Source organism: Amblyraja radiata, chromosome 6 (genome assembly GCF_010909765.2).
Source record: "Amblyraja radiata isolate CabotCenter1 chromosome 6, sAmbRad1.1.pri, whole genome shotgun sequence".
Taxonomy (NCBI): Eukaryota; Metazoa; Chordata; class Chondrichthyes; order Rajiformes; family Rajidae; genus Amblyraja; species Amblyraja radiata.
In genome coordinates this window covers 69,131,091-69,158,751 of record NC_045961.1, presented here as the reverse complement: position 1 = coordinate 69,158,751, position 27,661 = coordinate 69,131,091, and positions in this window count along the sequence as shown.

Sequence of the window (27,661 nt, the reverse complement as noted above, 5' to 3'; positions counted from 1 at the left end):
CACGGAAACAGGCCATCTCGGCCCTACAAGTCCGCGCCGAACAATTTTTTTCCCTTAGTCCCACCTGCCTGCATTCATACCATAACCATCCATTCCCTTCTCATCCATATGCCTATCCAATTTATTCTTAAATGATACCAACGAACCTGCCGCCACCACTTCCACTGGAAGCTCATTCCACACCGCTACCACTCTCTGAGTAAAGAAGTTCCCCCTCATGTTACCCCTAAACTTCTGTCACTTAATTCTGAAGTCATGTCCTCTTGTTTGAATCTTCCCTATTCTCAAAGGGAAAAGCTTGATCACATCAACTCTGTCTATCCCTCTCATCATTTTAAAGACCTCTATCAAGTCCCCCCTTAACCTACTGCGCTCCAGAGAATAAAGACCTAACTTATTCAACCTATCTCTGTAACTTAGTTGTTGAAACCCAGGCAACATTCTAGTAAATCTCCTCTGCACTCTCTCTATTTTGTTGACATCCTTCCTATAATTGGGCGACCAAAATTGTACACCATACTCCAGATTTGGTCTCACCAATGTCTTGTACAATTTTAACATTACATCCCAGCTTCTATACTCAATGCTCTGATTTATAAAGGCTAGCATACCAAAAGCTTTCTTTACCACCCTATCTATATGAGATTTCACCTTCAAGGAACTATGCACGGTTATTCCCAGACCCCTCTGTTCAACTGTATTCTTCAATTCCCTACCATTTATCATGTACGTCCTATTTTGATTTGTCCTGCCAAGGTGTAACACCTCACATTTATCAGCATTAAACTCCATCTGCCATCTTTCAGCCCATTTTTCTAAATGGCCTAAATCACTCTGTAGACTTTGGAAATCCTCTTCATTATCCACAACACCCCCTATCTTGGTATCATCTGCATACTTACTAATCCAATTTACCACCCCTTCATCCAGATCATTGATGTACATGACAAACAACAAAGGACCCAACACAGATCCCTGAGGCACCCCACTAGTCACCTGCCTCCAACCCGACAAACAGCCATCCACCATTACCCTCTGGCTTCTCCCATTCAGCCACTGCTGAATCCATCTTGCTATTCCTGCATTTATACCCAACAGTTTAACCTTCTTAACCAACCTTCCATGAGGAACCTTGTCAAAGGCCTTACTAAAGTCCATATAGACAACATCCACTGCTTTACCCTCGTCAATTTCCCTAGTAACCTCTTCAAAACATTCAAGAAGATTAGTCAAACATGACCTTCCAGGCACAAATCCATGTTGACTGTTCCTAATCAGACCATGTTTATCCAGATGCTTATATATATTATCTTTAAGTATCTTTTCCATTAATTTGCCCACCACTAAAGTCAAACTAACAGGTCTATAATTGCTAGGTTTACTCTTAGAACCCTTTTTAAACAATGGAACAACATGCGCAGTACGCCAATCCTCGGGGACTATTCCCGATTCTAATGACATTTGAAATATTTCTGTCATAGCCCCGGCTATTTCTACACTAACTTCCCTCAATGTCCTAGGGAATATCCTGTCAGGACCCAGAGACTTATCCACTTTTATATTTTTCAAAAGTGTCAGTACTTCTTTTACTTTGAAACTCATAGTATCCATAACTACTCTACTCGTTTCCCTTAGCTCACTTATACCTTACCATAACTTGAGAAATAATGCATTAATTTTTCAGATGAGGCAATTTTTGACTTCACGGGATAAATCTCTACAGGAATATGTAAAAATGTTACTGTCAGAGCGTGGGTTTTTCGAGCAGTATGATTATGCACACACCTACACACATCCAAGATCAGAGTTTTATAAGTATATAGATGATTTATTTCAACTTTATGCATTGTTCTTCTGCCATAAATCAAAGATTTTTAGCATATTTAACCTGAGTTCAATCAGTGTACTGCTTTCAAAGTTAAGATAGCTGACATTAATGGTTACAATGTCTTGGCCTTTGAAGAAAAAGAAAATAAGGAAAAATGAATCTGATGAAATTATTGATTTGACATGGTAAACACATCAAATGCCACATCAAATCAGGGAGTGGCGGCGCCTAACGGCAGCGGCTCGACTACAGTCGTCTGTCTTTTTTTATTTTTGTCTTGTTAAATATATGTCTTTGAGTTAGTTTTTATTAATTTTTTAGCTGTGTATATGTGGGGGGTGGGGGGGGGGGGGCTGTGGGGGAAACCGTTTAAATCTCTTCCCTGTGCGGGGACCCGACTATTCCACTATTCCCTGTCAGGTCTCGGATGTCGTTGGGCCTAACATCGTGGAGCCGGCGGCGACCTCCGGCCGGGATTAACCTGAGGGCTCCAGTTGCAGAGCCTGCGGAACTGACATCGCGGAGCTGGCCAACTTCGGAGCGGGAAGAGCTGTGGTGGTGTGCGGCTGCGACCTAACTTTTGGAGTTCTGAGGCACCGGCCGCAGACCCGGTGGACGGGAACATCGGGAGCTCGCAGGTCCCTGGTGGGAGACCGCTTTTCCGAGCTCCGCAACAGCGACTTCTCCCGCTGGAATCGCGGGTTTAAGGACATGGAGCAGGGGCCTAACATCGCCCGGCGTGGCTTAAACGGCCTCAGGACTTACCATCGCCCGCCGGGGGCTTTAACATCGGAGCCCCAGTTCGCCTCGACACTGCAGTTGGACTGCTGAACTGCGGGAGAAGGAACAAAGGGAAGAGATAAAGACTTTGCCTTCCATCACAGTGAGGAGATGTTGGAGACTCACTGTGATGGATGTTTATGTAAACTGTGTTAAGTGTGGGTCTTGGATTGTTTTGTAATGTAAAAAACTGTAGAAATGACATTTCGTTCAAACCTAGGTTTGAATGACAATAAATAACATTCTATTCTATTCTTAAATATAAAATGTCTTTCATTAAATGATTGCCCTTGTTCATTAAAAGTCAAGTAGAATTTTATATCTTCAAATAATCAAAAGCAAGTATATTCTAGAATTTTGGAACAATGTGGAATATTTTGGTTTTGAGGGTTAAAGTTATAAAATGTTACTTAACCAATGAACAAGGAAACCTATTACAATGTGGGAAGTTATGACATTTTACAACATATCAATATGATACCTATATTCTAGTAATCAGTAATTTATAACATTGATTTATGGTGCAAATACTAAATTAATGTGTTTAGATTTGATAGCAGTGCATTGACAGAATTTATGTAATCTGCCACCAGTGGGAAAAATAGCTTTCTGATTTTGTAATGGGCCTGTCCCACTTAGGCAATTTTTTAGGCGACTACAGGTGACTTGGCTGTCGCCACATGTTCGCCGATGGTTGCCGGGGTGTTGCCTGTATGGTCGTGAGTAGTCTCCTCAGTCGCGCAAAGAATCATAGAGTCTTTCTAGTCGCTGCAAAATTTTCAACATGTTGAATTTTTTTTGGCGACAGTGGGGTTGACTCATGTGAGCATATCTTGACTTTTCCTGACGTAGGTGCTATGGTAGGTTGTTGCCAGGTTAGCACAGGTTTTCACCAGGTGACATAGGTTCTCGCCGGTGCTGACTGGTGAATTTCATTGGCCCATGGGCAGGTCACCCAGTTCCACAGGACAGCAGCAGCCCTACTCACAGCAGCGGTCTACATCAACACCATCACAGCAGTTAGCCACTACTTCCACATACACTGCCTTGCAGCCTACTAGATCTAGTAGCTTGTCTGCACTTGTAGCTGCAGTCACTGACTACCACAGCTTTGACACACCCAGGCCTGCACCAGTGACACCTGGGAGCAACCCCAGGACGCAAGGGGGGGGGGGGGGGGGGGGGACTTGAGTTTGGGTTTGAAAGGATTAATGGACACAGATCACCCATCAGTTTAATGTGTCCATAAATGATGTTCATGTTTTTGTACTTGTTTTTTGTTTGAAGTTGTAAGTTTAAAGTTTATTTAAACTCACAGAACCTCCTTGAGGTATGGGAGTACAATTTTATGTGATAATAATTTATTTATTTTTGTACGCACTGTTGTATGTTCTTTCTAATCTAATAATAATTCAAACTTTTTTGTTTTTAAAATGATGATTTTTTATAGAATTTTCATAGACAATTTCAAATTTAATGCAATTATGATTTTTTAAAGCACTGTTGTATGATCATATAATCTAATAATAATTCAAACATTTTTTGTTGTTAAAATTATGATTCTTTATGGATTTGTCATCGACAAATTCACATTTTATGCGATTAAGACTATTTTAAGCACCGTTGTATGCTCTTTATAGTCTAATAATAAATCAAACTTATTTTGTTAAAGTGATGATTCTTTACAGATTACAGAAAATTGCATTTTTTATGTTGTTGTAATATTTTTGTATGCACTGTTGCATGTTCTGATCAACATTTTTTTGTTGTTAAAACTTTTGTATGTTTCAATATCAATAAAGGAAATGCTTGGCATTTTGATGGCAAATTGATGTATGAAGATATTATTTTTCAAAGTAGTGTCTCATGGTATCACTTTCAAATATTTAAATTTCATATATTTTGATCAATAATGCAAACACTAACACAAGCATTGAACTGCATTGAAAAGCAATTTGTTTTCATATATTTTGATTAATAAAACAAACACAAACACAAGCATTGTACTGCATTTTAAATGAAAGACTTTTGGGAGGATGTGGTTGGCTCTGAAAAGGGACTTTTCTTGTGGTCTGGTGTGGGCTCTCTTACTGGAGTAGTGGACTTCTGTTTGTGGTGTGGGCTGTTTCCTGCTGGTCTTCAGCTCATGTTGTAAATGACGTAATTTTGCTTCAGTTGACGCCGACAGGGTCGTAGCTTGTCGTGGGTGGACGTAGGTTGTCGTAGCTGTCGTCGTAGATTATCGTAGGTGTAGTCGTAGGTGGACGTCTTAAGTCACGACGATTGGGTCGCCGGTTGTCAGGAGCTTACCGTAGCTTGACGTCTACTAGGTTGTAGGTTGTTGTAGCTTGTCATCGATATTGTCGTAGGGGGGTCCAATCGCCGTTTTTTCGGCGACCTGACAAGACTATGACAGTCGCCAGCAGTTGCCTAAAAATCGCTAAGTGGGACAGGCCCATGTCATATTAATACCCAGTAGACCATCATTAAGTCTAGATGCTACAGTTTGCTGATTTCAATAACTTAATTCCAAAGTCATATGGGTGAAAGTTTATATGTGACCAAAGGTTTGTAAAAAATTACACATATTTTTCCTCAATAAACTTCAAGGAGTTAAATTTGGCCCATTAGCAAATGATTTTACGTTGCTGTGACTTCATCAGACACTAAAACAGTAGACAGGAATATACTTATACTTGTAATCTAACATATTGGGAAAAGACTGGTGGTACCTTATGACAACATCTGAAAGACACTATTTAGATATTTAAAGGGCTGAATACCTGCTTCTAGCTGCAGTTACGACTTCAATTTACCTTGAGGAAGCAAACTATATATTACACGTTAAAAAAAAGAATGTTGATCACCATTCATGTCTCCAATATCAATGTGCAAGAAATTCCCTATGAAAAATTATGTCAGGGGATCCCATTCTCAATCCATTCACCCAGCCCCAAGCTCCAGCTGGCATCCCTCTCCTTCAAAACACATTACATGATTTGCTTCTCATCACCATCAGGGTTCAATGCGATGTAGTCCCATCCCAACATGCCAGCTCTTGACCAGATTACATGGTCTGGTTTAGAGAGGTGGTTTAGTGTCTACCAGGCCCTTTAGTTTTCTCCTGCCCCAACAAGACATTGCTTAGTTGTTCCAGTGATCGTGCTGATCCTCTGTCAGACTTTGCAAGTCACACCAGTCACACACCCTCGTGTATAATTGCTGTGGCAGTGCTGGGAAACCTTGCTGTCGAGAGAAAACTCCTAATGGCTTCAGGCATTTTCTTTTTGCACTAGTGTACTTGTCATAGCATCTGGAATAATTTTGTTGTCTATTTTTGCCTTTTTCCATTCTGGTTGGCTGGCCACAACTTTTTGTATGTCTGGTTGTACTATTCCTGTTGGGAGGTATAAGTTGCTGACATTCATTGGCCGGAGGCAGTTTCTGGTGGTGACTAGCATTACAACCATTTTAAATGCTCATAACTTATTAATATTTCTAAAGTATGGATGGAGGCAACTGAAGAAGAAATCTAGACTCAAGTCAAACTCTCATATTCCACAGAATATTTGTTATGAATGCCTGCAATGAAAATGTGCACATTTCGGTGATATACCACTGGTACAAGTGCCTCTGCCAGGTGCAAATGAAAAAGTCACATTTATTTTTTTTAAATCCAGGTTTCGTGGAAGAACTTTTCTTTGTTCTGTAGCAGTAAGTAACATAGCATTGTAGGTGCCATGAATGTGGGAGGATGCAGAGGTAAAAATTCAAACAGTGAGAGTGACCCTGATTTTGAGAACAGCATTGATGGCAAACCACAAAGAGCAAACAAGCATAACTGTCTCCACAAGTGAGCCCTCACTGAGAAGCTTTCCACAGGATCCTTGCAAACTGTGTTTGTTGATATATGCCATAGATCTTTCCATGTAGCAGTAAACAGCAAATATTTTGTCTCCACGCAAAGAGGGGATCCTTCCTTTTCTGATAAATCCAATTATTACATTTGAATGTGTAACAGGATTCTTAACACTACAAGCAAACACAATGCTGGAATGATCTCTGTGATGCAGAAGTGGGCTACCAATTGGAAGACAAGGTTCTGCCACATAGAAATACCATGTGGTGAGGATGCTTTGGGAATCAACATGACTTTGGCATTCCTGGAGAGAGCAATCCAGCCATGAGATTATGGCTTCTTATAAATAGTCATATACTTGAAAGAAGGCAGCCTTGATAAAAATTGTCACACACATATGCATTGCTCATCAAAGAGGTTTAGTTCTAATAAGAATGTGGTGTCTCTGAAGCTTTTTTTATGCGTGAGCCTTTCCTTTCTGGACTGTTACCAAAACCACACAGAGCAGCCGACCAAGGCCTTTACGAGGCCTTCAACGTAAAGAGCTGCAAAGTGTATCACCACTGAGGTTCCTATCGCATGTATATTTCAGCAGCTAAATGTTGAAGGAACTAATCCCTGTCTCCGTGAGCACTATCCATAGGGTGTGGATAGGGCGTGAGCAGGATGCCATCCCATCAAAGTTGTTCGGACGTAAGCAGATGTAATTTCCTTCTAAATACAAACCAAGTATCAAATTGGTTTGAAGTCAGATTCAGATTCAGATTCAGATTCAACTTTAATTGTCATTGTCAGTGTACAGTACAGAGAAGTGCTCCTCATCCTACTGAGGATGCTGATAATGCAGAGCTCGCAGTTCCAATCTGGCAGTGTAGCTGGAAGTGGCTATCCACATGATTCATTGATTGTGTGTTTGCCTGAGAAAGGGCAGCAATATAGAAATACCCAATCCAGTATTGTGATCAACCTGGTTCATCATCATAATTATGCTCTTACAATCTCGTCTGTGTCAAAACAGTTTTGCACAATCAATACCTATGTGATCTAAAGTCTAGGCTATAACATCAACACAATAACTCTCTTTTAATAGTGTACTGATGCAAAAAAAAAAAAAATGCTGACAAAAAACCAACACAAATTACTACAGATGCTGGAAATCCGAAACAAAAACAGAAAATATTGAAAAAATAGGCAGGCAGCATTTGTGGAGATTGAAGAAGGATTATCATTTTTCACTGATGATTATTCTTCAGAACTGGGAAAAATTAGCAGTGAAGCCAGTTTTGGTTGAAAAGGAAGGAAGGATGGAGAAGATAAAAGGAAAAGTCTCTGATGCGATGAAGACCAGGAGAGAATGAATGATATCAGTGGTAATATGCCATCTAAAACAGGGGATAAAGTCTAATGGAGGAGGGGTGAATGGGAGAAGAGAAAACATAACACATGCTGGAAATCTGAGATACAAAACTCTAATGGTTGGTTATCTGAAATTATTAAATTCATTGTGAATTGTTGAAGGCTGGGTTACTCCAAGCTAAATGATAAGTTGTTGCTACTTAGTACCGGTGTCAGAGGTTATTGCATATACAAAACTTGGACTTACCATAAACACCAAGAAGACTCAGGTTATCTACCAATCGTCACCAACTGAGACAAATCGGAAAGAACCATCAATTCAACTTGGTGAAACAACCCTGGAAAATGTGGATCACTTTTCATACCTTGGAAGTCACCTCTCCTCCAATGTCGACCGTGATGACGAGATCCAACATCGTCTTAAGTGTTTAAGAAGGAACTGCAGATGCTGGAAAATCGAAGGTACAGAGGAAGGGTTTCGGCCCGAAACGTTGCCTATCTCCTTCACTCCATAAATGCTGCTGCACCCGCTAAGTTTCTCCAGCATTTTTGTGTACCATCGTCTTAAGTGTGCTGGAACAGCTTTTGGACGTCTTAAAAAGAGAGTCTTTCAAAATCGTGACATCCGAACAGACACCAAAATGTTAGTGTATAAGGCAGTTGTGATTCCAACGCTCCTGCATGCATCAGAAACCTGAACAACATACCAACACCATCTGAAAACACTTGAAAAGTTCCATCAACTATGTCTTTGAAGCAGCTTAAATATCAGATGGGATGACAGAAGAATCAACGTCAGCGTGATGAATGAAGCAAAAACATCTAGCATCGGAGCCTTCGTCATCAAGAACCAACTAAGATGGGTCGATCATGTTGTTCGGATGGAAGACGAGCGTCTACCAAAGCAAACCTTCTACTCCCAGCCTAAAGAAGGCAAACGTAAAAGAGGCAGACAAAAGAAGAGATTCAAAGACGCCTTAAAAGCCAGCATGAAGAAATGTGAAATCGACATCGACAATTGGGAAACCAATGCCAAGGACAGGAAACTCTGGAAAACCATCATCCAAGAAGGAACAGCGACCTTCAAAGCCAAGAGATATGCAGAAGAAAAGAGAAGAAAACGGAAAGAGAGGCAGTAACAACCAAAGCTCGATCTGTCATCTGGAATTACCTGTCCTGAATACCGAAGAACTTTCAAAGCTAGGATTGGACTCATAAGCCACCAGTGAGTCCATAAAAACAATAGAACATAGATCATCATCCTCGATCTCGAGGGATAGCCATGACGATGAGAGATTATGGGGAGAAGGCAGGAGAAAGCCAATAGGAGGGAGAGATAGCTCAGCTATGATTGAATGGTGGAGTAGACTTGATGGGCCGAATGGCCTAATTCTACTCCTATTCCTTATGTCCTTATGTTCTTAGGCGTATACTGGAACAGTGAGGGTATGAAGTGGAAAAAACAGAGACTAGAGTGGGGATAGATAGAAAATTACAATGACAGGCATCTGGAAGCTGGTGGATTAAATGAAGATGTTCAGCAAATTGATTACACAACCTGTAATTGGTTTCCATGGTGCTGAGGAGATCAGATTGTGAGCGATAAATGGACAAACTATTCTATTTGCATTGTTTGTATGTGAAGAAGCCTGGAGAAGAGGAGTGGATATTGGTAAAGGCGGAAGGTAAGTCCAGAGAATTGTGGAGTGTTTAGTCCCTTTGGACTACCATATTGCATTCTTGCCGTTCGTTCTCTCTATTATTCCCCTTTGTTGCATTATAGATTCATTAAGGTAACCACATTATTTTTTTAGAGTATGCTTTCAATTCATTACACTTAGCAGGTATATATAAGATATTTTACAGAAATTCAACACTGGGAAGTGAAATGGACATCACAGTTACTAATTCAGGGCTACTCAATCATTGTCACATACTTTTATAATGCACAGTAATCATTGTGCTTTGGATGTTTAACTTGTCTCCCGACAATATCTTTTTATAAAATACGTGCTAAATATAGTTCTCTGTGAAATGAAATAGTTGATATAGAGCTGAAGGCAGTAAATCATTTATTGGTGATACTTTACCTTTCAGGACTTCTCACACTGGAACCACCTGATGGAAACATTGCTTTGGACCATGAGTTAAGCTATTGATAATGCAACACGGCAGCCTGCTTGAAGTCAGGAGAGCTTAAAAAAACGCATTGTAAGGCAGGTCATAAAAGGAACATTCAAGGATGACTAAGCCTGTCCCTTTGAATGGATGCATTCTACTGTAAAATTTTAACAATGCTCAATTTTTGTTCATATCTTCCTCTGTGTCCCCAAGCTACCAATACACGGATTTCAAACTGGGGATCTAGTTTTATTTAAACTTTTAATGGAAGCTCCAGACTTTTTCAACAGTTTTTAAAGAAGTAAGTTGGCCAATAATGTGGCAGTTACAATTCAACACAGATAAGACCGGATTAATACCATAGTCAAATCATCCTCAATCCCCAGGCTGTCTCTCAGGATTCAGCTTTTCAATTTCACTCATAGGTGGTTGTGATGAGGCCAGTGTGGGAACGCTCTTGTGGAAGAGGCAAGAGGTGTCTGACGATCCCTGGCTTGTAATTATCACAGTGTAGACGTATAATTCACTTTGGACATTTTTCCATACTGAGGGTTTTCTCCGAGATTTTTGTTTTCCTCCCACACAAGGAGATGCAGATACTTTAATCTTGCATAGAACATAAAGTGCTGGAACAACCCAGTGGTTTCTGGAGATCATGGACAGTGATGTTTCTTCAACTGACTCGGTAAGTCGGTCCTGACCCTAAACATCATCCATGCCTTCCAGTGATGCTCTCTGATCCACTGAGCTACTCCAGCACTGTGCTCTGCAGAAACAGTTTGCTTGTTTGGAAGTGAATCTCATTAAGGATACTGTCGTTCATTAGAAGAATTTTTTTTGTATAATGAAGTAGACTTGCTGAAGTAGAAGTAGTTTGAATCTCTGATTATTTTCCAGTATCTCAGGGGGAAACAAAGAGATAGTGTTCTTCTTGTCCTGTGGAATACTTTGCATGTCTAGAGCTCCTTTCTCTTCCAGCACTGCTGGAGATGCATCAAAAAGGAAAATTGAGGAACAATTGTCTGCTTGCAGAAGTGGAACACCCCGATTTTAATTCCTGGTTCTCAGACATTTGTAAGAACATTTACCTTAGGGTAAAGGGACTTTAAATGCAAGATCGAATGTTGTGCAGTCAATGGTGAAAATGTAGCAATTGCTTGATATTTATGAGGTTCAAGGGAAACAGCAAAACAGCAAAAGTCCTCCAGTAAAACAGCAAACATCCTCCAGTAACCTTTGGCAATTCACAATGCACCAAGCATTGCTCCCTTGCCATTAAAAAATACGCAAGGATTTTACATGCTATGTGCACATTACATAAAACATTATTTACCCATTAATTTCTAGGCCAGGCATAGTTCTCCAGACAGAGTTGTAAAATGTCAGCCTTGTTGATATGAATCTATTTACATCTGTCATTCAGCACTACGAGCAAGTGTTAGAAAAAAGGAAAGTAAAACGTTTACGTGATCATGTGAGTTGTGATAAGCAGAACAAAAATGGTGTTTATACAAACAATTATAAAAATAAAATGGAACATTGTTTGGATGGATTGCTTGGAGTATTGAGTGAAACTCATTCTGCTGGTGTTGAGTTTTAGAACATGAAATTTTACAATGATGAAAGGATGGTGTTGTCAGGAAGATCTTTGAAGAGTTAAGACTTCCAAGTAATAAAGCTATGTTCAACCATGAAGGCATGCATGCTGAATGAATCACTCTTTCAGATGCTAAGCAACCATTGTTACCTCAGTTACTCCTCAGTCTTTATGGAAAAAAATTCGATATCAACAGTGTCAGTGTCATCCTCCAAGAAATGTGTATTCCACTGTCATGATTTACCGTACATTAGCAAGACAGCTTGAGGAAAATGTCAGTTGCAAGTATTTCTGTAAACGTCTTCCACTGATCATGAGATATTTTGCTAAGTTACTGTGTTGCACTCGGACAATCGTTTGGAAATGAGACTGGAAATTCCAAAGATCTCAGAAAAACTAAAGGATATTCTATTGATTTTTTTAAATGATTAAATCCATGCAATCGCCCTTTGGGGTCCATTTTCCAACTGATAATCAATAATTTAAATTAGTAAAAGACTTAGTATGAATTCCTCAAAAGGTCAGCTATTATAAAGTAATTAAGAACATAACATGCTGTAAATTGATAAATTCATAAAACAGCACTGGGACTAAATTATAAATTGCCCAGAGATTTATCATTGCACTCCTTTAAACTGCATAATATTTTGCTGCCTTATTCTAAGTCTTTTTAGGTAACTTCTGCATCTGTAGTAGTTTCATAAAGAGTTATCACAAGACCTGAAAATAAGCCATGTCACCTATAGTTCATGCAGCTGCCGCTCAGAAATGCCTGATACACTGGATTGTATTCATAGGCAATAAATAGTCTCAATTGTTCACTGCACATGGAAGAAGTTGCTTGACTTCAGCTGAGATATCGAGTGTCCTGTGTGGCTGAGGTGATTATTAAATGCTGCCTGCTGCTAGGGGAGATTATGTGTTCGGCACGGACTAGAGGGGTCGAGATGGCCTGTTTCCGTGCTGTAATTGTTATATGGTTATATGGTTATTATATGCTGGCTTGAATAATCTGTCTCCAGAGAGAGCAAGCCTCTTGCCTGCGATATTTCCAAGTGATCTCCAAGGTAATGCGCAGATCTGAGTCTGCTCAGCAAACATGACATGAGCATTGCTCTTCAAGTAAATAACAGAAATCCATATGGTTCATTCGCTCGTGTGTCACACAACGATCTGCCATCGCTTTGCCAAAGCCAGTGCCACATCTGTGCCTCTGCGGAGATTGTCCGCAGTGCATGCCTCTCAGCCGCAAGTCAGTAGGTGAGCCATTGTCTGTACTGTACCTCTCCAAAGTTGCACTTGTCAGGGTTCAAGAGACCCCACTTCTTCAGGTTGAGTCCACAACGTCCCACTCCGGTGCGGAGGTGGTTTAAGGCTTTCCAGGTAGTGTAAGGCAGGTGGTGTCCTGATGCCATCTGTTGTTTGGTTTTGGTGCCTGGTACGGTTGCCTCTAGTTCCATGAAGCTGTTCCGACTCTTCAAGCGTTTCTTGGCATGTTGGTGATTGTGCAAAGGGTGGCGGGGGTCTGTGTCCGCATTGAAGCGTTCTCCATATGGTTAACATGCAGATAGGAGCTTATCTTTGAAACAGATAAATGGGTAGGATTAATAGCCAGGTTTCCCTAAGTTATAGATATGGGAGTAGCATTATTTGACTATTGTTATGCCGTAACATTCGTATTTTACTTGATCATGAATTCCAATAATGAAACAATGGCAATACCTTTGTGATTCATTATCATTTTCTCTGCCTTGATGGGGGATGTGGATGTTATGGAGATTAGCTGTGAATCTGGCCAAACCAACATTCAGTATGTGCCTATTTTCATGACTGGAATACAAACTCCAAAGACAGCCACTTGTAACAGACAAAGAGATAGGCTCTTGAACCTATATTACTGCTGTTGATTTATAGCAAAGATTTTGATGAGAATATAAAGACGGGATTTGTAAGTTTGCAGATGACTCTGAAATGGGTGGTATCATAGATAGTGAAGATGGTTATCAAAAATTACAGCAGACTCTTGGGGCTGTTGGGTAAACAAGCTGAGGAATGGTTAATGGATTTTAAGTGTGAGGAGTTGGATTTTGGGAAGTCAAACCAGGGCAGGACCTTCATAGTGAATGTTAGGGCCCTGGGGAGTATTTCAGAGCAAGAAGGATCGAGGAGTGCAGGCACATTGTTCCTTGAAGATTGGATCACAGGTAGATAGGATGGTAAAGAAGGGTTTTGACACATTGGCCTTCATCAGTCAGGGTATTGAATATAGAAGTTGGGATGCTGTTACAGTTATACAAGACATTGGTGAGACATTTGGAGTATTGCGTTCAGTTTTGGTCACTGGGATGTTGTTAAGCTGGAAAATGGACACAGAAGATTTATAAGGATATTGCCAGGATTTGTGAACCTGAGCTATATGAAGAAGGTGGATAGAAGCTGGGACTTTATAACTTGTGTGCAGGAGGCTGAGGGGTGATCTTGAAAGGTTTTTCACATGTACCAATTAAGGTACAGTGATATGCAAATTACCATACAGCCATACTAAAAAAGCAACAACTACATAAAAGTTAACATAAACATCCACCACAGTGGATTCCCCACATTCCTCACTGTGATGGAAGGCAATAAAGTCTAATCTTCTTCCTTCATTTTCCTAATGCGGTCGGGGCAGTCGAACCATCCATCAGGGCGATCGAAGCTTTCCGCAGCCGGCGGTTGAAGCCACCGTGTCGGTGCGATCGAAGCTCTCCCGTCAGGGCGGTCAAAGCTCCTGCAGCTTGGAGTTCCCGAAGTCGGACTCTGACCAGAGACCGCGATCTCCGTGATGTTAAAGTCCGCAAGCACCAGTGGCGGAGATCCGAGGTCGATCCCTGGCAAAGGGATCGCGGGCTTCATGATGTTAAAGTCCCGTAGGCTCCACACGGTGGAGCTCTCAAAGTCGGTCTCCAGCAAAGGCTGCCAACTCCTCGATGTTAGGCCACAGTGCGGACAGAGATTCAATACGGAAAAATATCACATCTCCGTCGAGGTAAGAAATTAGAATGTTTCCTCCAATCTCCTCCTCCACCCCCCACATAAAACAAGCTAAAGAACACTAAAAACATACATTTAACATACATTTAACATACATTAAAAAACAATGACTGACTGTTGGTGAAGTAGCCATTGCTGGCGCCACCCGCTAAAAAAGATCATGAGGGGAAAAGATAAAGTTAATGCACAGTCTTTTACCTAGAATAGGGGAATCAAGGGCCAGAGGACATAAGTTTAAGGTGAGAGGAAAAATATTTATTAGGAATTGCCGGACAACTTTTTCACACAGAGGATGGTGGGTATATAATGAGCTGTCAGAGAAGGTAGATGAGGTATGTACTATAGTAATAATAAAAAAAAACATTTTGACAGGTACATGAATAGGAAAGCTTTAGTGATATGGTCCAAATATGGGCAGCTGGGACGTGTAGATGGGGCATCTTGGTCGGCATGGACAAGTTGGACTGAAGGACTTGTTTCCATGCGGTATGGCTCTATACATTCCACAGTAGATAATGGAGAAAGTGTTAAGGGATGGCACAGTTAGTAGAGCTGCTGCCTCATAGCACCAGAGACATGGGTTTGATTATGTCCTTAGGTGCTGAATGTGTGGAGTTTGCACATTCTCCCTGTGACTGCATGGATTTCCTCTGTGTGCTCCGTTTTTCCCCAAATCCAAATGATATTCAGATTTATAGATTAGTTGGCTAACATAGAACTAATGTGAACAGGTGATCGATAGTTGGCTGGGACTCTGGTAGACCGATGGACCTGTTTTCATGCCGTAGCTAAACTAAACTAAGCCTCTATTCTGGTTATATGATGCGATACGTTACAATATGATAAAACTTTATTCAGTATATTCCTCTCTGCCATTGAAACCCTCTCGATTTACTTCCAACCGAGTCGTACTATCCACTATCAACAATTTTAATAAATTTTGTTGCCATTATAAGTTCATATCAGCTTCAGTTCTGGGTCCCATTCACAGTAACCATTTATTCCCCCCCTCCACACTTGACTCAACCTTTTAACAGTGGGGTTTGAATGGTCTTATGTGCATTAAGGATTTATACACTAACAACATAATTGATAGTTTTGATAATCTACACAGAAAATATGGCCTCCCACATAATCATTTCTTTAAATATCTTCAGGTCCGCCACTTTGCCATGAAAACATTTCCCTCTTTTCCTGATCTCCTGCCTGTCACAGTGTTGGATAAACTCACTCTTACCTTTGCAAATAAAGGACTGATCTCTGTAGTATATTCTCAACTGATGTCTTTTGGAGATCAAAATCTGAACAAAGTTAAAACTAGGTGGGAGGACGACCTTGGTCTGAGGAATGCTGGACAGAAGCACTGAAAAGAGTCCATTCCTCGTCATCATGTGCTAGATTGGGGCTTATACAATTAAAAGTTTTACACAGGGTTTATTGAAGCAAAGCCAGGCTTGCTGACATATACCCGGAGACAGACGCTGGCTGTGACAGGTGCTCCTTTTCTCCAGCCAATCTAGCTCATGCATTCTGGTCTTGCCCCTAACTTGGTAACTACTGGGCAGTGGTTTCAAAACCATCAGTGAAGTTCTTGGAATGACAGTGAGACATTGCCCGCTTGTAGCTGTATTTGGAGTAGCAGATAAAACCTTGGGTTTAAATACAACCCAGTCTGATATCATTACATTTACATCACTTTTGACCCATAGGTGTGGATCTGCCTTTATTCTGTTTTGTTACTTTATTATTGTTAAAATGTACATTTGTATTTGTGATATGTTTGTATTGTGAACACATTAGCTTCCAAGGGGTGTTTAGGGAGGGTGGGTAAGGGTTATTTTGTTATTATATATAAAAAACAAATGGAAGGAAATGTAATGTACTGTATTTTTTTTCCTCCAATAAAAATACTTTAAAAAAAAACAAAAAACTTTATTCATCCCCGGAAGTGAACTAATTATCTAATTAACCTCTCCCAACAGAATAATAAGGTACATTTACTCTGCCAAAGCTGGAGCAACACTGTATTTTAGGTAAGCATTCTGTTTAAAAAAAATGAAACTGGCACTTCACTATATGAATTTTGAAAGAAATGTGATCACTAGAGCCAGGATGTTGATGCGCAAATATACCTCTTAAATCGGCAGGCAAAAAGGCATAATAAAATTACGAAAAAGGCACTTATTGACAAAAAAATGACCAAAAGGCATTTATTTCCACCACCAAAATATGGTTAAAAATTATAATATAAAGGTATTGAATGACCAAAGTTGCATGGTTGCACATTTTTTTCAAATTATCTGGTGTTAAACTATGCCGTCTCTCAGACAGAATATGCTTCAGTTGTGAAAAACTTATTTCTATCTCAGCTGATGTCACTGATGCATACCTGATACAAGCTGCAGACTCTATATTCATGTTGATATCTTGTGCATTACAACTACCATTTGAGAACTTTAGCTATGTTTTCTATTTCTTCAAGAATTTTGTTAGCTAAAATCACTCTCTAACATTTTCCTTGTATTTCTTTACCTACATTGCCAGGAACTTTACGAATATAGTCAGTTACTTTGTTGAAAACCTGCAAGTTATTCACTAATGTTTTGCCATGTTTCTTAAGGGAAGTGATAGCATGTGGGAAGTTTTCAAAATTGGAAGCAATAAACACAAGATCGCAGTGGAGGAGCCTTTTCTGCATGATTTCACTGACGATCCTGACTGCAGCAGATTTGTCTTCTTTTTGACGATTTATTTTATCTTTTAAAAATTTGCAGCATAGTAGAGTACAGCAGAGAGCCATGTACCCCACCTAGTCAAAACGTGCTGAGGAGGTAGCGGAATCTCAGGTGCCATTTCCTTGAACTGCACACGTGACGGTGCTTTGAGGAAGATTTTCTTGACATTGGAAACTTGGCGATCAACATTTGGAAACATGCTACGTATGTGCTTGACAATTCTATGAAGTCCTTAAGCTAACTATATCAAAGGCAACATTTTGGGGAATAAAACGTTAAGTCAGAAGAACATTCTTGTGTTTTATACCTTCTGGCCAAAGTACAGCAAGTGAAGGTGTAAACAACTGAGCAATAGTTGAGCTGTTTGACTTCTCTAATACTTCTGATGTCAACAAATACTCCTTTGCTTGTTGACTTGCCTCCAGTGTACCGATGACCACATTGGCAAAATTTCTCCCCACAGCATCGGTTGTCTCATCTCTTGAGATCCATATTTTGTTGCATGCAACTTAATCTCTAATTTTCTGCACAACAATGTTGAAGTTGCCGTCAACATAATTTTTCCGTAATGATGACTCACTTGGTATATGTTCTTCTGTGTATTTCTCTAAAAACACCTCTGGGAGATTTGTTTTCCAATTTCCACAGTGGAATTCCAGCATCATTGAATGCCTTGCACAGAACAATCGAAAACTCCGATTTGCGACTGGAGCCAGCAGTAAATGTAGTGAGGAGACAAGCTTCGGTATTTCGCTTGGGTAGTCTACATCCCAGCGCTATCAACATTGACCTCTAATTTTAGATAGCCCTTGTCTTCTCCCTCCTCCCCCTTCCCAGCTCTTCTTCTAGTCCTACTGTCTCCACCTCTTCCTTTCTTTTTCCTGCCCTCCCCCCACATCAGTCTGAAGAAGGCCTCGACCCGAAATTCGCCTATTCCTTCTCTCCATAGATGCTGCCTCATCCGCTGAGTTTCTCCAGCATTTTTTGTCTACGTTAGACTTTTCCAGCATCTGCAGGTCTTTCTTAAATAAATCTTGGACAAGGCTGAACCAACGGGCAGCGGCATGAATGAATGACCGATGGTGGCGCCCCCGGTTTTGCCCTGGTGGTAGAAGTTTTCTTGTAAGTTATAGTATGTTAACACGCTAATAATAACGTTAATATTAATGTGTTAACATAGAAAATGTCTTTGTAATCATGGTACAACTAGAGAAAATAGCACGACCTTTTAGCAAAAAGGCAAAAAAAGGCTGATTTAGCACTCGATTGTGAAAAAGGCATTATCCTGATGAAATCATCAAAAAAGGCATGAAAAGGCATTTATGGCATTCATGGCAAAATTCTAGCTCTAGTGATCACCTTACATTTCTAAATTTCTTAGGACCTGTTATTAAGTATCTTAGGACGTATAAAGCCAATCCCATCACTACTTTATGTTAAAACTCTGCTTGAATAGGTCTGATTATCTTTTCACACATGTCTTTTCCTCATTAGAATTTGCATTTCCATTATACATAGAAATTGCATGATTATCTCAATGTTAGAACTTTTTCTTCGTGTTCTGATCGAATGCTCTTTCTTCCCTGATCAGCCTTAATGTTTGCACTTATTCAACACAAGTTTTCAGTTATTAATTGATAAAGAATTTGCACAACACATTTCTCATCTGGACATTTCTTTGAGAGATAGTTTCAAATGCTATATTTAAAACAATGTCAAACCTATTTAACTGTAATGATCCTATCTTGTTTAGCTTAACTAGGGGACTGATAGTCTACAAAAATCACAATTTAATTCAAGTACTTTAGGAATGCGTGCTTTGAATGGTATGATTAAATTTTAAATTTTGGAAAACGCTCCCGCTCTCATTGATAGGTAGAATTAACGTTATAAAAATGACTTTCTTACCACAATTAATATATTTGTTTCAAGCGATCCCAATATATATTCCAAAATACTTTTTCAAAAAACTAGATTCTACTATTACTAATTTTATATGGGATTACAGAGCACACAGAATTCAACGAAAGCATTTGTGTAAACCTAAAGAAGTTGGGGGTTTATCATTATCTAACTTTACCTAACTTTATGTATTACTACTGGGCAGTGCATATTAAGAACATAATGTACTGGTTGGATAGTTCCACTCAGCAGTTGGAGTAGATAAGAATGGAGAAAGAGGAGTGCTATCCGCACGATATAGGAACGATCCTGCTCTCACCGATAAAATTGAATAGTATAATATATAAGAAGAACCCAATTATTCACAATACAATAAGAATTTGGAAACAAATAAAAGTATCCTTGAAATTAAATAATCTATCAGTACTAACCCCACTATTGAACAACCCCGCATTCAAACCATCTCTCATCGACAAAACATATCAACAATGGGATAGACTGGGGATTAGGAAAGTAGGGGATATGTATGAATTGGGCAAACTTCATTTCAACATTTAAAATTAAAATTTAAACTGAAGGATAATCAATATTTTAAATATATACAGATATGTGACTTCATGAAGAAATATACACATAGATTTCAAACTATATTTTTAGACCCTTAAGAAGAAGCAATGAATATTAAGGCTGATTCACAAAAATTGATATCATACTTTTATAATAATATATTAAATAGAGAATTACCCTCAACAGAAGCACTAAGAGAAGATTGGGAACATGAGCTAATGATAAAGATCTCGAAGGATAGATGGGAAAAGTATCTGATGAACACACATAATTGTTCTATTAATGCAAGACATAATTTAATTTAATTCAAATTATTACATAGACTATATTATTCAAAAACGAGGTTGAATAAATTTTATCCAAACGTCTCTCCCAGATGCGATAAATGTTTGCTTCAAAACGCTAATATAACACATTCATTTGTAGGATGTACAAAGTTGAATAAATTTTGGAGCGATATATTTGATATATTTACAAAGCTTTCAAGTCCAGAATAGAACCTAAAACGGAATGGATTATATTTGGAATAATAGTAGAAGATATCAATTTAAATAAAGACCAAAACGTTTTTTTTATTTATGGGTTAATAATTGAAAAGGAATTGATACTTAAATTTTGGAAAAATACAACCATACCAACTGTTAAAATGTGGATTAGGAATATGATGGACATAGCACGCCTTGAAGAAATGAGACTCCGACTAATAGATAAATATGACCAATTCTTAAGGATCTCCTTTCATCGACTTTTTGGAATCATGTGATGCAGCGGTACCGTAAAGATTGCTGATTTCAGTTCATGCCGCGGATAGATCTACATCTCCGAATAAAGATTTGAAATCTTCTCTTTTAAGGGGCATTCTCTCCTATTTCTACTTTCCACTTTTTCTTTTTTTTATATACACACTTCATGTTTTTCTATTCTCTACCATCTATTTTTCCTCATTTTCCCCTTTCTATTGTTTTCTTTTTCTTGTCTTGCTTACTTCCTTCTCAAAACATAAAACTAGAGGTTGTACATAGAATGGATTACGGTATGACATAGTTGGCACCTAAAATTAGGTTCCACTGTACTGTTTTGTACTGTATTAACTTCTAATAAGATAAACAACAAAAAAACAAAAAAAAAGGAATGCGTGCTTTAGGAATGTACTGAAAATTGTGTTGAAGCTATGACTTACAAATTTCCCATGCAGATATTTCATTTTCTTTTTTCCTCACCTTCTATTAGATTTCATGATGCCTTTAACAAAAACTTGCCATAATGAACTACTTTCGCCCTGTTAGAATAAACTATGTTCTCTTTACCAGTTTGAAGGAAAACAAAAATAAAATGTTACAAAATGTTTGATTCACTAAACGGGGCAGGCTTCAGTATAAATCTTCTGGAATACAATAATTTGACCCAGCATAAACTAATCATGAGGCAATGTATGAGACTAAATATGGGATGAGTTTCAAGTGGACTGGGATAAATTACCCGAATATGAAATAGCATGTCTTCCTTTTTCAAATCAAACCTGGCTTCAGCTTGAACATCTCTTGGGATCTTCCCTTTCTTTATTCCCACATGGAGTAAGGTTTAAAATATCAACAGCTTCAGGAACGGTAAACACTTTCAGCAAAGTTAGAAAGGCAAATATCAACAAGTTTCCTCATTAACAGAACATTAAACCATGAAGGCAAGATGCGAACCCAAGAGTCAGAGATTATGTATATTTCATCTCCATGTGACTGAGCTCTATACATAGATTCAGTAAAGAGACAGCAGAAAAGCAGGGTAAATAAGCAAGCAACTGTCCTCTAGGTGTTATAACTAGTTATCACAACCTTGTATGTGTCAGACAACATTAGTGGAGAGAGAAAGACAAGAATATTGTTTTATGAAAATGATCATTAATATTTTTATAATCAAAGAAACGCATATGAAAATTTGCAAATCTGGCCATTTCTATATCCGTTCATCCTGCCACATGTGATATATAAAATTTCTTGTTTTCATTTATAAATAAGACGGGGCAGCACAGTTGGTAGAGTTGCTGCCTTACAGCATCAGAGGCCTGGGTTCGATCCTGACTACGGGTGCGGTCTCTACAGAGTTTGTACATTTTCCTTGTGACTGGTGTGGGTTTTCTCCAAGTGATCCCATTTCCTCCCACAAAGACATACAGGTTTGTATTAAGTGACTTCAGTAAAATTGTAAATTGTCCAGAGCGTGCAGGATAATCGTTGGTTGGTGCAGACTCAGTGGGCCGAAGGGCCTGGTTCCACATTGTATCTCTAAAGTAGAATGTCTAAAGTAAAGTCTAACTACTAATCTCCCCAAAAAAAGCTTTTAATGTTTATCAGAGCTTCTGATAATGGGATGCTCATTGGATAGAACAAATAAATGATACTGGATATTTCTTTAAGTGCTTTAAGATATACTCTGAACTATGAGGAGTAATATACATACTATCTGGGTAATCATATCATGCAGTAGTACGTCAAGATAGTGCAAAAGAGAAAAATAAATAATGCCTAATACGGTGTCAAATCTACAGAGAGAGAGTGCTGTTAAAATGTTGAAGTGCTATTTAAGGGACACAATGAGGTATTTTGAGAAATCAGGAACACATCCATAGCACATGGGTAGTCTGTGCAAGAAACTGATATTGGTGGGAAAGAGGCTATCTTTGAATCTGGTGGTACATGTGTATATTGCTCATTCTAAGCTTACCCCCAGTCTAGTTTCAGTCAAAAATCACTGAATCAAGCACGTGAACAACTAATTTTTATTTTGATCAAACACAATTACAGTTCCACTACTGAACCTATCCCACCGCGGGTTCGATCCTCATATATGCCTGATCAAGACCTCTAGGCCTCACTCAAACAGAGACATTCCAGAAGGTCACGCAGTCCCAAGCGCTCTCCCAGACGATCGATTCAGGACCTCATGGCAACTGACTTTTATGGGTCCGGGGACCTTTAGGGGCCGAACCACATGGGGGTAATCTCTGAACAATCCAATTACAGATATCGACCAACCCCATACATAATATACATTTTCCCTAACCCAATAATACAGCACCTTAATACATTGTATTCAAACAGGACTTCTCAAGGAAGCCAACTTAGAAACATTTACCCTGATCAGCATGAAACCCAGACAATGCTCAATACCTCATCCAATCAACACTCGGCAAAGTAGAACTCTGCAACATTATTTACGATTATTTACAGGGTGTATGTCTGGTTTGCAGCCATCCAATCCATTCTATGCATTTTGCACCTAATTGACAGGGTCTGCAGATGTTCTTATTCTTTTCTTGCAACTTGTATCTAGGCTCTAGACACACTGGCACCACTCCGCAGCTTGTCCCAGTTCTGCAGAGAGCAATTCCAAATTGTCCAAATCTCTCAGCAGCCCTGAAGCTTTTACCCATTTTAAAGTCCTAGCCTCTCCAATTTGGCCAGGATTAACACATGCTTTCAAGCTTTTGCATCTGTTGCCCGATCAGAGAGTGGAGAAAGAAAGAATGACGGGTGTGAGTGGTTCTTGATTATGTTGGCTTTCCCGGAAAGTGTGTAGTATGGATAGAATCAAATGGGGGAAAACTGGTTCACAGTTCTTCAATTTTTAGCCCCCAAAAATCTGTTATTTTGGGCAGAACAGTTGCCAAACCAGTTGTGATGCATCTTGATGATTTTCACAGTGCATCTGTAGAAATTCACATCAGTCATTGCGGATGCACTACTTTTCCTTAGTCTTCTGAAGAAGTAGATATCTTGATGTGCTTTTGTGGTGGTAGCATTCATGTGATTGGATTAAATTGCTTGTGTTATTCATACCTAGGAACTTGAAGCTGTCAACCATCTCCATTTCAGAACCATTGATACAGAAAGGTGCATGTAGTTTATCCCACCGTGAACTTGAAAACCAACAAATTCATTTTGCTAACATTTAGGAGACACTGTGTTGTAACACCATGCCACCAAGCTCTATACCTCCTTCCTGTAGTCTGCGTTATCATTGCTTAATATCTAGACCACTATGGTGATGTCATCTGCAAACTTGTAATGGAGTTAGAGCTGAATTTGGTCACACAGTCATGAGTGTACAGGGAATATAGTAAGAGGCTGAATATGTATCCTTGTGGGCCAATTGTTGAGGATTATCATAGAGGATGTTTAATTGCTCGTACTTACTAATTGCAGTCTCTGGTCATAAGTAATGGATCCAGTTAAAGAGGGGATTGTTGAGTTATAGGCCCAGGATTTTGGAGATGAGTTTTGTTGGATTATGACATTGAAGACGGAGGTATACTCAACAAATATGAATTTAAGGTAAATGCCTTCATTAACCCAAAGTTCCAGTATTAAGTTCCTTCATTAACCCAAAGTTCCAGTATAAGTAATGGATCCAGTTAAAGAGGGGATTGTTGAGTTATAGGCCCAGGATTCCTGTGGCACGTTTTCCTCGCCAACGTGCGCTCACTGGCAAACAAAATGGACGAACTCCGGCTAAGGATCACCTCCCACAGCTGGATCAAGGACTGCAACATCCTGATCTTCACGGAAACTTGGCTCAACACTGACGTTCCTGACAGCGCCATCCAGCTATCGGGGCGTCATTTACTCCGAGCGGACAGGACATCAGACTCCGGTAAGACCAGAGGTGGGGGTCTGTGCATTTATGTAAATAAAGCATGGTGCACGGACTCCACCATCATCGAGAGTCACTGCTCAGCTAACCTTGAGTTCCTCTTGGTTAGATGCAGACCGTTCTATCTGCCCAGAGAGTTCACCTCCACTGTTGTGACTGCAGCCTATATCCCTCCTGATGCTAATGCCAAGCTTGCAATGAAAGAGCTGCATACTGCCATTAGCAATCAACAGATGCACAACCCCGAGGCAGCCTTCATTGTTGCGGGTGACTTCAATCACTCTAACCTGAAGACTGTACTCCCCAAATTCCACCAACATGTCTCCTTCCCCACTAGAGTAGACAAGACACTGGACAAAGTCTACACCAACATGGCTGAAGCTTACAAAGCCATCCCCCTCCCCCACCTTGGTCAGTCTGATCACGTCTCATTGTTCCTGCTCCCTAAGTACTCCCCACTCATCAGACGGGTTAAACCAACTGTGAGGACAGTTAAAGTCTGGTCAGAGGAAGCGGACTTCACACTTCAGCAGTGTTTTGGAAATACTGACTGGAAGGCGTTTGCAGCCCAGGCCACCCTTGACTCCCACACGGACATTGATTCCTACACATCCTCTGTTCTGGACTTTATAAACTCCACCATCAATAGTGTCACCTCCCTCAAACAGGTGACCATATTCCCGAATCAGAAGCCATGGATGAACAGCGAGGTCAGGCTACTGCTGAAAGCACGGGACACCGCTTTCAGGTCAGGCGATGCTCAAGCCTACAGTTCAGCCAGGGCTAACCTGAAGAGGGGCATCAAGAAGGCCAAGCACTGCCATAAGCTCAGGATTGAGGAGCACTTCAACAACAACTCCGACCCCCGACGCATGTGGCAAGGCATCCAGGCCATCACGGACTACAGACCCTCCAACACCACCCCCACATCCAGCGACGCCTCCTTCCTTGAGGAGCTTAACCACTTCTATGGCCGCTTCGACAGGGACAATCTAGAGACAGCCATCAAGGCTGTGCTACCTGCCGATCACCAACCCCTCACACTCACCCCCTACGACGTATTCGTGGCACTGAGTAGGACCAATGCACGTAAAGCTGCTGGCCCTGACGGCATCCCCGGGCGCGTGCTCAGGGCCTGTGCTGCGCAGCTGACAGACGTCTGGACTGACATCTTCAACCTGTCACTTGCCCAAGCAGTTGTCCCCACGTGCCTTAAAACCACCTCCATCGTGCCAGTGCCAAAACACTCCACTGCGGCAAGCCTCAACGACTTCCGCCCAGTTGCACTTACCCCCATCATCACCAAGTGCTTCGAGAGGCTGGTCCTGGCACACCTCAAAAGCTGCCTACCCCCCACACTGGATCCCTATCAGTTTGCCTACCGCAAGAACAGGAGTACGGAGGATGCCACCTCAACGGCACTTCACTCCGCCCTCTCCCACCTCGACAACAGAGACACTTACGTAAGAATGCTGTTCATCGATTACAGCTCAGCATTCAACACCATTATACCATCAAAACTGATCACCAAACTCAGTAACCTGGGCATCGACCCCACCCTCTGCAACTGGATACTGGACTTTCTAACCAACAGACCCCAGTCTGTTAGGTTAGACAAGCACACCTCTTCAACCCTCACCCTGAACACCGGCGTTCCACAGGGCTGTGTGCTGAGCCCCCTCCTCTACTCCTTCTTCACCTATGACTGCACACCTGCACATGGTACTAACACCATCATCAAGTATGCAGATGATACAACGGTGATTGGCCTCATCAGCAACAACGATGAGTCGGCCTACAGGGAGGAGGTCCAGCACTTAGCAGCATGGTGCGCTGACAACAACCTGGCCCTTAACTCCAAGAAGACCAAGGAGCTCATTGTAGACTTCAGGAAGTCCAGGGGCGGCACGCACACCCCCATCCACATTAACGGGACGGAGGTGGAACATGTTTCTAGCTTCAGGTTCCTGGGAGTCAACATCTCCGATGACCTCTCTTGGACCCACAATACCTCAACTCTGATCAAGAAGGCTCACCAGCGTCTCTTCTTCCTGAGGAGACTGAAGAAGGTCCATCTGTCTCCTCAGATCCTGGTGAACTTCTACCGCTGCACCATCAAGAGCATCCTTACCAACTGCATCACAGTATGGTATGGCAACTGCTCTGTCTCCGACCGGAAGGCATTGCAGAGGGTGGTGAAAATTGCCCAATGCATCACCGGTTCCTCGCTCCCCTCCATTGAGTCTGTCCAAAGCAAGCGTTGTCTGCGGAGGGCGCTCAGCATCGCCAAGGACTGCTCTCACCCCAACCATGGACTGTTTACCCTCCTACCATCCGGGAGGCGCTACAGGTCACTCCGTTGCCGAACCAGCAGGTCCAGGAACAGCTTCTTCCCGGCGGCTGTCACTCTACTCAACAACGTACCTCGGTGACTGCCAATCACCCCCCCACCCCCCGGACACTTATTATCACTTATTATTATTTATTTAAATCATTTGCTATGTCGCTCTTCCAGGGAGATGCTAAATGCATTTCTTTGTCACTGTATTGTACACTGACAATGACAATTAAAATTGAATCTGGATCTGAATCTTAAGTGTAGCATCAGAGAGATAATATCTGCCATGGAACAGTTGTGGCAGTAGGCAAATTGCAATGGATTACGCCTGTATGGAGTAAATCTGTGCAATGACCAGCCTCTTGAAGTACTTTGTGTTGGTGAATGTCAGAGCCAAAAGACGGTAGTCTTTAGGCACATTACCTGTTTTTTTTTGTTTGCACGATAGTGATCGGTATTTTTAAAGTAGATGGGAATCTTAGATTGGAGTGGGGAAGGTAAAATATGACTATATTGGTGCCAGCTGGTCCCACACAGCTTCACCTAGGCAAGTCAATGAGTCATAGTGTCATAAAACATGGAAACTGGCCCTTCGGTTCAACTTCCCCACATCGACCAAGATGCCCCATCTAAACTATTCTCACCTACCTGCATTCGCTTCATCTATCTATATATTACTAAAACTCTCACATTGTTTCTTTCTGTCTGTCACCCTGCTTGAAGTGGTATGGGACTGCACTTGAATTTGGTGGCCTTGCACCCTGCTTAAAAATTAATTTCAAGGAATAGCCGTGAGTCAACTGCGAGCCCACCAGCCATGAGTAAGTGAGTTGCCAGCACAACAGGCTTGAGTGACTGCGCCGCCAGCCCAAGAATCCATTTGGCCCACAATGTTCAT